This window comes from Lissotriton vulgaris, chromosome 5 (genome assembly GCF_964263255.1).
Source record: "Lissotriton vulgaris chromosome 5, aLisVul1.2, whole genome shotgun sequence".
NCBI classification, from domain to species: Eukaryota; Metazoa; Chordata; class Amphibia; order Caudata; family Salamandridae; genus Lissotriton; species Lissotriton vulgaris.
This window is the reverse complement of record NC_141693.1, coordinates 1,635,136,059-1,635,148,234: the sequence shown is the minus strand read 5'-3', so window position 1 is coordinate 1,635,148,234 and position 12,176 is coordinate 1,635,136,059. Positions and strand designations below refer to the sequence as shown.

At 48.7% G+C, this 12,176-nt stretch overlaps 1 protein-coding gene across 1 annotated transcript in view; it reads right to left on the bottom strand.

The window, feature by feature from the left end:
* The window catches only part of SCN4A (sodium voltage-gated channel alpha subunit 4), a 1,232,571-nt gene extending 1,220,662 nt beyond the window's left edge, over nt 1-11,909 (bottom strand). The window contains exon 1 of the mRNA XM_086923780.1: nt 11,820-11,909. The gene's annotated coding sequence lies outside the window, so the exon portion shown is untranslated. The remainder of the gene's footprint in view (nt 1-11,819) is intronic.
* Nucleotides 11,910-12,176: the final 267 nt, after the last annotated feature.

The following is a 12,176-nucleotide window of genomic DNA, read 5'->3' as shown; positions in this document are numbered from 1 at the left end:
GCAACTCTGGACATTGCCGACACCGCCAGGAGTCACGAGAGGGGTCAGGAGCGAACGCCGACACCGCCAAGAGTCGCGCTGAACACAGCATCGCGCCGCCGCACCGGGTGACTACAGTACCCGGCAGGCTCAGCGGCGGCGCGTCAATCACGCAAGCGGAGCGCCTGAAGGCGCATTTAAGGAGCACAGTTCCCGGCAGGAGCGGGGGACGCTAAAGCCACTTACCTGCAACTCTGGACATTGCCGACACGGCCAGGAGTCACGAGAGGGGTCAGGAGCGAACGCCGACACCCCCAAGAGTCGCGCTGAACACAGCATCGCGCCGCCGCCCCGGGTGACTACAGTACCCGGCAGGCTCAGCGGCGGCGCGTCAATCACTATGGACCAATTTATAACCAAGATGAACAGTGTTGTTGATGAAGGGATTACCATCATGGAGCGCCGTGTCTCGCATGAATTAGCCATTGCTAGAAGATCTTCCATGGGACTAATTGCGGACGCTCGAGCTCCTGATAACTTGAATACTAATACTAATAATCGCTTGAGTGCTTCCCCTATCTTAGAACTTCCTATTCCACAGCTCCCTCATTGTAATTTGTCACAAACAACCCTTAGCAGCCAATCTACAGCCTCTGATTCATTGTTGCTGTCACCTCAGATGCTCCCCGCTGCAGCTGGTGTACCTAGTGTAGCGAAGGTACATAATACTAGGCAACAGTGTGGGAAGGACCCAGGGGCAATACCTAAAAAGACCCATCAGTCGCCCAATAAAGCAGGTGGGAGGAAAAACAAGGGCCGTAAGGGCAAGAAAGCGAATTCTCCTATTGCGGCGCATGGAGCCGCTAAATCACCTCTTGGCCCTATAGAACCCGCTCCACAAAGTAGGGCTGCAGCGGCCCCAAAGGGGTTACCAATCCAGGAAATGCCACAGAGGGTGTTGGAAGTAGAGCCTAGTGCTATCTATGATACCATTAGGCTCTTGTTAGCTCCATTAGAAGAGAGGTTGAGCAAGATTGAGGTCCATTTAAAAAGGATCGAACGTGATGTTAAAAGCCTTGCTGAACCCACTCTCAGAGTTGTGCCACCCCCAGCTGCTAAATTGTCCAAACCCTCTAAAAACCATAAAGAAATAGTTCCCAACCCAGTGACTAACAAGGAATTAGTCGATTCAGGTTCAGTTCAGACAACCGTACCTGTTCCTGAAGCTATCCCTAAACCTAAAGAGTTAGCTTGTCCCAATATGAATACCTTATCCCAAAGAAAGAAAACCCCAGATCAATACATGCCTGGTGGGGGGGAATTGGACAACCAACCCATTGCAGCCAAAAAGATCTTAAATTTACCCCCGGAAGCTTGCCCATTTGTGGTGGTGCTAGCGGGAGCCCCAGAATTGGCCGCAAATGAAAGGGAAAGCCCCACAAAATTATGGAACAGAGTGATACACTGGCTAAATGTGAATAGACCCTTGCCCCCATATATAACAGGCAAAATACTTATGGTTCGCAGGACCTCATGGGTGGGTCATTTGGCTAAAAATATAAGGGGAGACTGCATCTTGATCAATTTCAGCAACCCTAGAATTGTTGATTTTATTTGCAACTGGAGATACCCTAGCACAGGCACGACTGTCCATTCCCTCCCTCTAACTTATTTCTAAACTCCCGGTCACTTTTCCGCCCAAGCTGATGGTTGGACCATGGTTTCTGGGTGTGGGAGGGGTGTAGTACAAGGAGATTGGTCCCTGCCCCCCGCAAACTTTGATAGCTTCTTTCATCACAATCGCTATGATTGCCTGGACACAGTAGATTGACCAGATGTAACCGTAAGCGTAATAAGTATCCCTTCTTTCCATCAGGGCGATCGCTCTATAGAAATACCTGTACTTCAAGTATCAGAGGTTATAGAACGCACTGACTTAGCCTTGGACCCGGTGGTTAGTAATGACACTAAAGCCTCCCCAACCTTGGCTGACACCTTAAGTGTTGTATCCCTTGGTAGAGATAATGCTAGCGCGCTTAAGATTGTTTCGTGGAACGTGGCAGGACTGCGAAGCAAGCTTTTGTTGCCTGACTGGGTTGACTTTATCAATGGATATGACATTTGCATGTTTCAAGAGACTTGGAGCTTAGAACCGTTGCATATGCATGGTTTCTCCACCTTTTGTGTGCCTGCTACATCGGCTGGTCGTGGTCGTCCCTCAGGGGGACTCATAACTTGGGTAAGGGTTGATCTCAACCTTAGGATTATACATCATACTCTCCCCTGCCCGGACATCATGTGGCTATCTGTTGAAAGTATTAATGGTGAGCCTGGTTGGGATTTTTTCAATGTTTATATAAGAGGAACGCAGGGAGGGGGCAAATCGCCTACAGTTGAGATATTAACAGATTTGTTAAGGTTGTGTGCTCCTGACTCCTTATCCCTAGTAGCTGGAGATTTTAATTGTTCATTTGAACCGATGGCAGTTGAGGATATTTTGGGAACACATGAGGATGACGCACAATGGGGCGTTCCGTCCTTAACTCTCAAGCCTGTGAGAAGATGGTCTCCTGTAGTCATTCAACTAAACAGCTTAATGATAGAAACAGGCTTACGGGCCGTTAACGGCCGCACTAGCTCTGACACCCACGGTGCTAACACTTATAATAGAGTATTGTGCGAGAGTAGGATTGACTACATAATGATCGATAGGAGAACCTGGAAGTCTGTAGTGGATATGGTCATTATTCCATCGGTTGAGAGTGACCACAATCCTTTGTCCCTCACATTGCTAAACCCATGGGATACAAAGGAGCGCGTGCCCTCAAAAGATAGGAATTTACTAACAAAAGAACACATCCCTTCGAACTGTAATAGATTCTTAAAATGGCCAAAGTTCTGCCTGGACGATTCTAAATTGCGCCAGTTGGACGGAATCCTTGCAGAGCAGTTAATAAGGCTATCTGTAGTCTGTGGTAAGGAGGCAGGGTCGGTAGAGATAGAAAACATTTATACTGCCACAATGGACCACATTGGCAAGTTGTTTATGGTCCCTTCAAAAAAGACCCCGGCATGTACTAAGCCCCCACAGAGCTGGTTTGATAATAATTGCAGGAGGAGGAAAACTGATTTAATCTCTGCCATTAAATCCTCGAACGCAGTATCTGTGCGTTCGGCAAGATTGCATTACAGAAAGGCAATTATAGCCGCTAAAAGGGCTTGGGAAGAGTCCCATTGGGAAAATCTCAGAGACGCAAGTAAAAATAGGGATTCTGAATTGTTTTGGTCATTAGTCAGAAAATCATCTGGGTGCAGCTCGAACCAAATTCCAAACCATATCACGGATAGTGAATGGTTTGAACACTTTTTTAGGCTATATGGAGGGATTGACCTGCCCGGAGCCCCCGGGCATTTGAGCGGTGTCTCGGTTGATGGTTCCGGTCAGCTCATGTCAACCATAGTCAATAAGAAAGAGGTTCTCGCTGCAATAGCCAAAATAGTTTCTGCCAAAGCCCCAGGACAGGACGGAGTGCCTGGTGACCTATTTAAAGCCAATCCCGAAGGATGGGCAACGTATTTCACCTTCCTCATAAATGCATTGATGGCAGGCTCTCCAGTCCCTTGTTCCTGGAAGGCGGCTGAGGTGATTCCAATCTATAAGAAGGGCCCTAGGGAGAACCCTGCCAACTACCGTCCAATTAGTCTGATAGACGCGGGACAGAAGTTGGTTGGCAGGGTTCTCCTTGAAAGGATCCTCTCGTGGGCAGAGGAAAATAAAATCATTTCCCCCAACCAGGCTGGCTTCAGGGCATGTACTAGTACAATTGATCAAGCCTTTAGATTGCTCCTACTTCACTGGAAGGTGGTCACTATCGGCAAAGGCGGTCTTTATTTGGCATTTATTGACTTGAAGACCGCCTTTGACCTGGTTCCACGAGACCGATTGTGGACTATACTGGGGGAGATGGGGATCCCGCTTCCAATACTAAACCTTTTGATACGCATGCATGAAGGCACCTATGCCCGTATTAGATGGGGCTCTCAAGGGCAAAAAACCGATAGGATCCCTGTTAGGCGAGGGGTTAGACAGGGGTGCGTGTTGGCCCCAACACTCTTTTCTTTGTTTGTAAATGGTGTTGTCTCTTTCTTACTTGAAATCGATGCAGATGCCCCGGTCCTAGCAGGCGATAAAGTGCCCACCTTACTTTTCGCAGACGACACCTTGCTGGTTTCAAAAACTCCTGTGGGCTTGCAAAAACTGTTGAATCGCTTTAGCCTGTTCTGTAAACTTAGAGGCCTAGTCATTAACACCACCAAAACTAAGCTGCTCTATTTTAACCCAAGTAAGTCCTCCAGGTCCACCCTATACCTTGATGGAGAACCTTTGGAGCGCATAAAAGAATTCGATTATTTGGGAATCAGAATCTCTCACAATCTGAAGTGGCAGCCCCATATTGACAAAATGCTTTTGAACCACAAAAGGGTGACTGGTGTTCTGGGGCGGGAACACCGCATGTCCATCTCTAAGCCTATCGCCCCGGCCCTAGATATATATGCTGCAAAGGCTGTAGGCAGCGCCCTTTATGGTGCCGAGCTGTGGGGCTTCGAATGTATTAGTGCACTTACTACCTCTGAAAACAAGTTTTTTAGAGAGCTAGCATCCCTCCCGATGGGTACCCCTATCAAACCACTATTGAGTGATTTGGGCCGCCGCCCTATCCGGGATTTAGCTAGGCTTCGGCCTCTTTTATATCGGGCCAGGTTATGGCGGACACCCGAGCTCTCCAAATATCTTGATGGTTTGCTAGAGGTCATGAACCTTAATGGTTCCCATAAAGTTAGTTGGATCCATAAAATTAAGAAGCTTCTGAGTGACGTTGGCTTGCCAATTGGATGGGAGCGTGGAGCTTCCGTACCCAAGCTTGAACTTAAGCGAGTCTACTGGAACTGGGTGGATGAGCAAGATCTAAGGGACCCTAACCAGGGTAGGCTGACTGAGGAGTTTAAACAGCATAAAATTGAGCCTCGTTGGGAGCCCTACCTGGACTTTATTGCAAAACCAAGGGATAGATCCCTGTTCATCCAGTTCAGGTTGGGAAACTTACCTTTGCATGATTACACCTGTAAATGGAAGCCCCCGTACCAAACCTCATCTGAGTGCCCTACCTGTAATGGTGTTATCGAAACTATTGCCCATGTCTTTTTTGTGTGCCCGGCATATGTAAAGCCTAGGCAGAGATGGCTAAAACCCACATGTCTATTGCTCGGCACCAGGAGTCATTCCGTAGCCTTGAGAATTCTTAAAACTGACACCAGCACACGTCTAGTCTGTGGGGTTGCTAAATTCCTGAGTTGGGCCTGGGTAATAAGAGCAAAATCTCTGTGATGTATCACTTTTTAACTAAACATTCTTAATTTTTACTTTTACAAAGCTTTCACTGTTTAATATGCCTCTTAATCTATTTATTGTAGTATGGACGTTTTTTTACTGTTATTAACTCTGTAAATTGTAGTGACCTATGAATTATGGTTCCTTGTTTTTATCTTGTGTATGTGCTTTTATGATATCACATGTTTATCGAAATAAAGCTTTGAACTGAAATTGAACTGGATGCTGTAGGTGTGTGCTGCAAGAGTGTCCTGTAAAGGGGGGCATTGGGATTGGATGCTGTACATGTATGGTGCAAGGGTGCCCGATCAAAGGGGGCATTGGGATTGCATGTTGTATACCTGGATGCAATGGTGCCCTATTAAGGGTTATCCGTATTGGATGCTGTAGGATTGTGGGTCGAGTCTGGTCTATGTACTGCAGCGCTAAGTACAACTGCAAAGGTATTGAAAATATGACGCTTCCACACTGGGAAACGTGGATGTTCTGCCACCTGCTTACATCTTTGATTATAGTGTCTATAACTGTCCTCACAAAAGATGTGTGTGCCTAGTACACAAACACTGTGGATCCTAGTTTGGGGGCAAAGCTTTGTTGAACCAGGCTTAGGGAGGTGGAGCTCTAAAAGAAATCAGCACTTCAAAATAAAGCCCATACATTTTAGCAATATATTCGTATTGTCTTGTTAAAGTGCATTCTGGAATATGTAATTTATACAGCCCAATCCAGATCTCTACACCACATGCACAATGACCGTCGGAGACAAATCCACCGTTACAAGACGACTGGAGCATATTACTCCCTACACGTCCCTCATCGGACTCCCTCCACCCACACATCGTCCCCTAACAACTCATGCGCGCTCCAGCGTGCCATTGATCTGACAAGGCTTCAGTGCTACAGGGCCTCCCAAGTTGGAGCACTGCGTTACACAACTGCCAGGTAACGTGGCAAATCTTGGCTCATCGCGTGAAATCCCCAGAGAACCACAATACAATACTGATTTATCATATACAGGAAAATCATATTTGCGTAAAAAGACTCTCACCTCAGACATATACCCCTTTAAGAGTGGTCATCTCTAAAGCAAACCCATCCTCCATTTGTCACTTCTTCAAGGCCCATATCACATGCAGCATATGTTAGAGCATTATCTTTGAAATATATGGTACATTACTTCAACAGCGAGCCCCGCCTTGCATACATAATATAGCTACAAAGTCACGCTAAGTCAACAGAGACTTTTGCGCCACAATTTTGATAACATCTATTGGGAAGGGTGCTGCCTTAATAGAGCACCACACCTTACATATATTACACTTTTCATAGTCATGCAACCACAAGAGATAGATCTAGTTCACACATGTATTATGCTACAGGATGATGTTATCACAAAGAGAACATTCCTGACAGATGTCATATATTTGAGAAGGATGTTACCTAAACAATGAGTCTCATGTTAACTGATAGAACATCTTTGAGGAGTGTGTTAGCTAACTACAAAAGAATTGCTTACATAGACAATACCTTGCAAAAGTAAGCTCATAACAATCACTCTGCTCTATGTTACAGATCAGTTTCACTGCCACAAAATATCAAACTCTCAGAATATCAATATACACGTCATAGCATATAATGCGACAGGTCCTCCAAACCATAGCATCTTCCATGTCTTGGGCAAGTTTTCATCAACATATTACTTACAGTGTAATATATATATATATAGTGTCATTTGTTAGCTCGGCGAATTGCTGCCCTTCGAAAGAGAGTACCATGTGTTTGTATCATAAGTGCAAAGGTGACAGCGCATTAGACAGAGCATACTATAGTTTAAACAATGTTACCTCTACACACCTCCTTGCTTCAAAAACAGCAGTACATCAAAGGATAAGTATGCTTCTCTTCCAGTAGTCCCTTATTTTTACATTAACTCTACTGGTATCTATTCCAAACAAACTGTGTGTTGTAATCTTTTACATGCCAAGTGTTGAACAAGCATTGGCAATGCCAGTAGGTCTAGCTTTAAAGGAATGTTGTATGGTGAGGTAAAGCATTCTGAGTGAATGGCGTTGGCATGAATATTTTTGTGGAAGCAAAGCACTGTGGATAATATTGGTAAATGTTCAACAGTCAGGTGACAATTGCGCTTTCAAGCCAGACCTAAACATCCCTCTAAGTTAAAGACTGTCTTTCTCCAATCGGTGCTGCTGCATTCAAAAGTGCCATAAATTATCAAGTTATCTAATAGCATTACAATGTCACGTGTGTGCCCCTGAAGGTTCACGTTCAGACAGCTAGGGAAAAAAAACAAAATCATCACAGTTCTATCCTCTGGCAGTGAGCCTGACTAGTCCTATCCCCTGTAAGCCTGACTAGTCCTATCCTCTGTAAGCCTGACTAGTCCCATCTTCTTTATGCCTGACTGGGCCTATCCTGTGACAGTTAGCCTGTCTCGTCCTATCCTCTGAGAGTGAGCCTATCAAGTCCTGTCCTCTGACAGTGAGCCTGACTAGTTTTATCCTCTGACAGTGAGCCTGACCAGCCCTATCCTCTGACAGTGAGCCTGCCTAGTCCTACCCTCAGTAGTGAGTCTTACTGGTCCTCTGACAGTGAACCTGACTAGTCCTATCCTCTGACAGTGAGCCTGACTAGCCCTATCCTCTGACATTGAGCCTGCCAAGTCCTACCCTAAGGTAGTGAGTCTGACTGGTCCTCTGACAGTGCACCCAACTAGTTCTATCCTCTGACAGTGAGCCTGACTGGTCCTATCCTCTGAGAGTGAGCCTGACTGATCGTATCCTCTGACAGTGAGCCAGACTAGTCATATCCTGTGACAGTGAGCCTGACTAGCACTACCCTCTGACAGTGAGCCCGACTGGTCCTATCCTCTGACTGTGACCCCGACTGGTCCTATCCTCTGAGCCTGACTAGCCCTATCCTGTGACAGAGAGCCTGACTGGTCCTATCCTCTGACTGTGAGCCCGACTGGTCCTATCCTCTGAGCCTGACTAGTCCTATCCTCTGACAGTGAGTCTGACTGGTCCTCTCCTCTGGCAGTGAGCCAGACTAGTCATATCCTCTGACAGTTAGCCTGACTAGCACTATCCTCTGACAGTGAGCCTGACTAGTCCTATCCTCTGACAGCGAGCCTGACTGATCCTATCCTCTGACAGTGAGCCTGACTAGCACTATCCTGTGACAGTGAGCCTGACTAGTCCTATCCTCTGACAGCGAGCCTGACTGATCCTATCCTCTGACAGCGAGCCTGTCTCGTCCTATCCTCTGAGAGTGAGCCCAACAAGTCCTGTCCTCTGACAGTAAGCCTGACTAGTTTTATCCTCTGACAGTGAGCCTGACTAGCCCTATCCTCTGACTGTGAGCCTGCCTAGTCCTACCCTCAGTAGTGAGTCTGACTGGTCCTCTGACAGTGAACCTGACTAGTCCTATCCTCTGACAGTGAGCCTGACTAGCCCTATCCTCTGACATTGAGCCTGCCAAGTCCTACCCTAAGGTAGTGAGTCTGACTGGTCCTCTGACAGTGCACCTAACTAGTTCTATCCTCTGACAGTGAGCCTGACTAGCCCTATCCTCTGACATTGAGCCTGCCAAGTCCTACCCTAAGGTAGTGAGTCTGACTGGTCCTCTGACAGTGCACCCAACTAGTTCTATCCTCTGACAGTGAGCCTGACTGGTCCTATCCTCTGAGAGTGAGCCTGACTGATCCTATCCTCTGACAGTGAGCCAGACTAGTCATATCCTGTGACAGTGAGCCTGACTAGCACTACCCTCTGACAGTGAGCCCGACTGGTCCTATCCTCTGACTGTGACCCCGACTGGTCCTGTCCTCTGACTGTGACCCCGACTGGTCCTATCCTCTGAGCCTGACTAGCCCTATCCTGTGACAGTGAGCCTGACTGGTCCTATCCTGTGACAGTGAGCCTGACTGATCCTATCCTCTGACTGTGAGCCCGACTGGTCCTATCCTCTGAGCCTGACTAGTCCTATCCTCTGACAGTGAGCCTGACTAGTCATATCCTCTTTAAGCCCGAATGATCCTATCCTCTGACAGTGAGCCTGACTGATCCTATCCTCTGACAGTGAGCCTGACTAGTCCTATCCTCTGACAGCGAGCCTGAGTAGTCCTGTCCTCTTTAAGCCCGTCTGGTCCTATCCTCTGACTGTGAGCCTGACTAGTCCTATATTCTGACAGTGAGCCTGACTAGCCCTATCCTCTGACAGTGAGCCTGACTGGCCCTATCCTCTGACACTGAGCCTGACTAGTTCTATCCTCTGACAGTGAGCCTGACTGGTTCTATCCTCTGACAGAGATCCCTGCCCATGCATTTGTGTCTGACAGTGAGCCTGGTAATTCCTATCTTTCAGCCACAGTGCCGACAGGGAGAATTCTTGTCAGGGTGAGTCTGGTAGGATCCGAGGTTCTACCAATGAGCCTTTCCGTGGCTATCAGCTGACAGGCTGGCGGCGCTGCTCATTCCGAGATTAAGCCTGGCAATGCCTATACCTTTGAAAGTGATTCTGTCAAAGCCAAAGTAACTTAAAATAAAACAAATCCTGTCTTTCAGGCTCAGGTGCTTAGGATGCCTATCCTTCCAACAGCGACCTCCGTGGGGCTAGCCTTCGCTATGAACACCGCGATGCTTGTCGCCCCGGCGGCGAGCATCGTGCCGACCATCCTTCCCAACAGAGTCCGGCGGGGCTTATCCCTCCGACTTTGGGCATGGTGCTGCATATCGCTCTGACAGCGAGCCTCGCGCTCCCCTTGGGATAACTCTTTCCCAAACAGAGAGTGTGGAGAACGAGTGAACCTGGCTTCGGACACTTGGATAGGCAGCAGTTTAAATTTAGCTCCGCCGGGGCAGTAAAGACGAGACCGAGCCTCTGACTTCAGAGTCATGTTTGTTGGCTGCGGCCTGCACAAGGAGCCGCTGGAATCTGCGTCTACCATTTCACAAGTGTGCTCTCAGTGCCAGCGCCCCAACTAGTAGTAATCCACTCCCCTCCCCCAACTCACCCCCTCAACTGTCTCCCAATGCACTCTCTCTCCATTCCCCTAGGTCCGGCAGCCCTCTCACGAACCCGGCCTAGAGCTCACCCCCACCCCACTGCTCTACAGTCCTCACCTCCCTCCCAGCTCTACAGTCGTCTCACGAACCCGGCCTCCAGCTCACCCCCACCCCCCAGCTCTACAGTCCTCACCTCCACCCCCCAGCTCTACAGTCGTCTCACGAACCCGGCCTCCAGCTCCCCCCCCCACAGTCCTCTCACTAACCCGGCCTCCAGTTCACCCCCCGCCCCCCCACATCCCTCTTACTAACCCGACCGCCAACTCACTCCCCAGCTCTACAGCCCTCTCACTAACCCTGCCGCCAGCTCATACAATTTCTCCACACATGCCAACAGACCCGATTCACGCGGGACAAAATCTCTACCTTTCCTGATCTCATGTTGATATGCATGCCTCCCTTCCCCCAGCTCTACTTCCCTCTCACGAACGCGGCCTCCAATCACACCGACCCCCCCCCTCCCTTCGACAGACGCACCATCACCACCATTTCCTCTTCCTTCAGTTCCCACGCAGGGCTCACACTCACTAACTTCTCACCACTCCTCACTCACCCACACAATTTCCCATATCTCAATCCGCAACTCCATTCTTCACTCATTTCATTTTCCTCATCCCTGTCCTCCTGGCAACGTCCTCCCTCCACCACCCTACTCCCACTACAATCCTCGCAATATGGCTCACTGCCTCCTCACAACACTGCCCTCACTCGCAACGTCTCTATCTCTTTACAAAACTTCCGCACGACCCATTCTGCTTCACACCTACAGTGTTTAACAAATTATCTTTCACCCCCAACCCCCGTGCATTTAATTTTTCTAATTTTTCCCAACTCTCTTCCCTTCCTAGTGGGCTTTTACCCTTCCAGCCGCACACATTCCCACGCCAACTTTTGGCTCACCTGCTCCCCCCCTACATACCACCGCCCCTCAGTCCTCCCTCCCTTCTGGCCCCGCACACTGTCCGTCATTTCCGCACACCTGTGGCGGGGGTTGTGTGGTTTGCAGTGCATACATCTGCCTGCCCAACATCGGCTGTGGTCCAATGACAGCCATGTTATTTATCTGCGCAGACTATCGACTTCAGTCTGTTTTTCTGCTGCCGCTCGCATACTGTAGCAGACTGTTGATTTTGATACATAACCACCGCCCCCAACTTTACCGCACTCTATATACACTAGCAGCACACGATGTTTAATCTGCACAAATTCAGAAATGCTCTTCAATTGAGCAGCACAGACAGCCAGCCTAGTCAGCTTAGTCTGAACAGCTAGGTAGGGTTGAATGCCAAGTATTCCATTCCAATTAAAGCGCCTTCTCAGAAGTCCTCAGAGCACTACAGATCCCCGGCTATCAGGAATATTCCTACCTTTACAGCTCCATTGGAGATTTCCGTGTAAACAGCGTTAAAAGTTCGGGCCCGTCCCAGGCCGGCGGCGGCTGCACTGAGTCCGGCTGGTGTCCAGGTCTAATTGCCCGGGCAGCTGTTGCTGATGTCATGTGAGCGCGTGAAACCCGAGGTCCGGGCACCCTTCAGGTAGGGCGGCCAGTCTCTCAGGTTTCCCATAGCCTCTGCCGGGGCTGTCCGTCAGGCAGGATATGCACACGCAGCACCGGCTCGCTTACTGTATATGCACACGTGCACACACACCAACTTCGATTTTACATGAGGGCACACCACATGCAGTCCGACGGACACGCCATTAGCGTGCATTGATGCAATGAA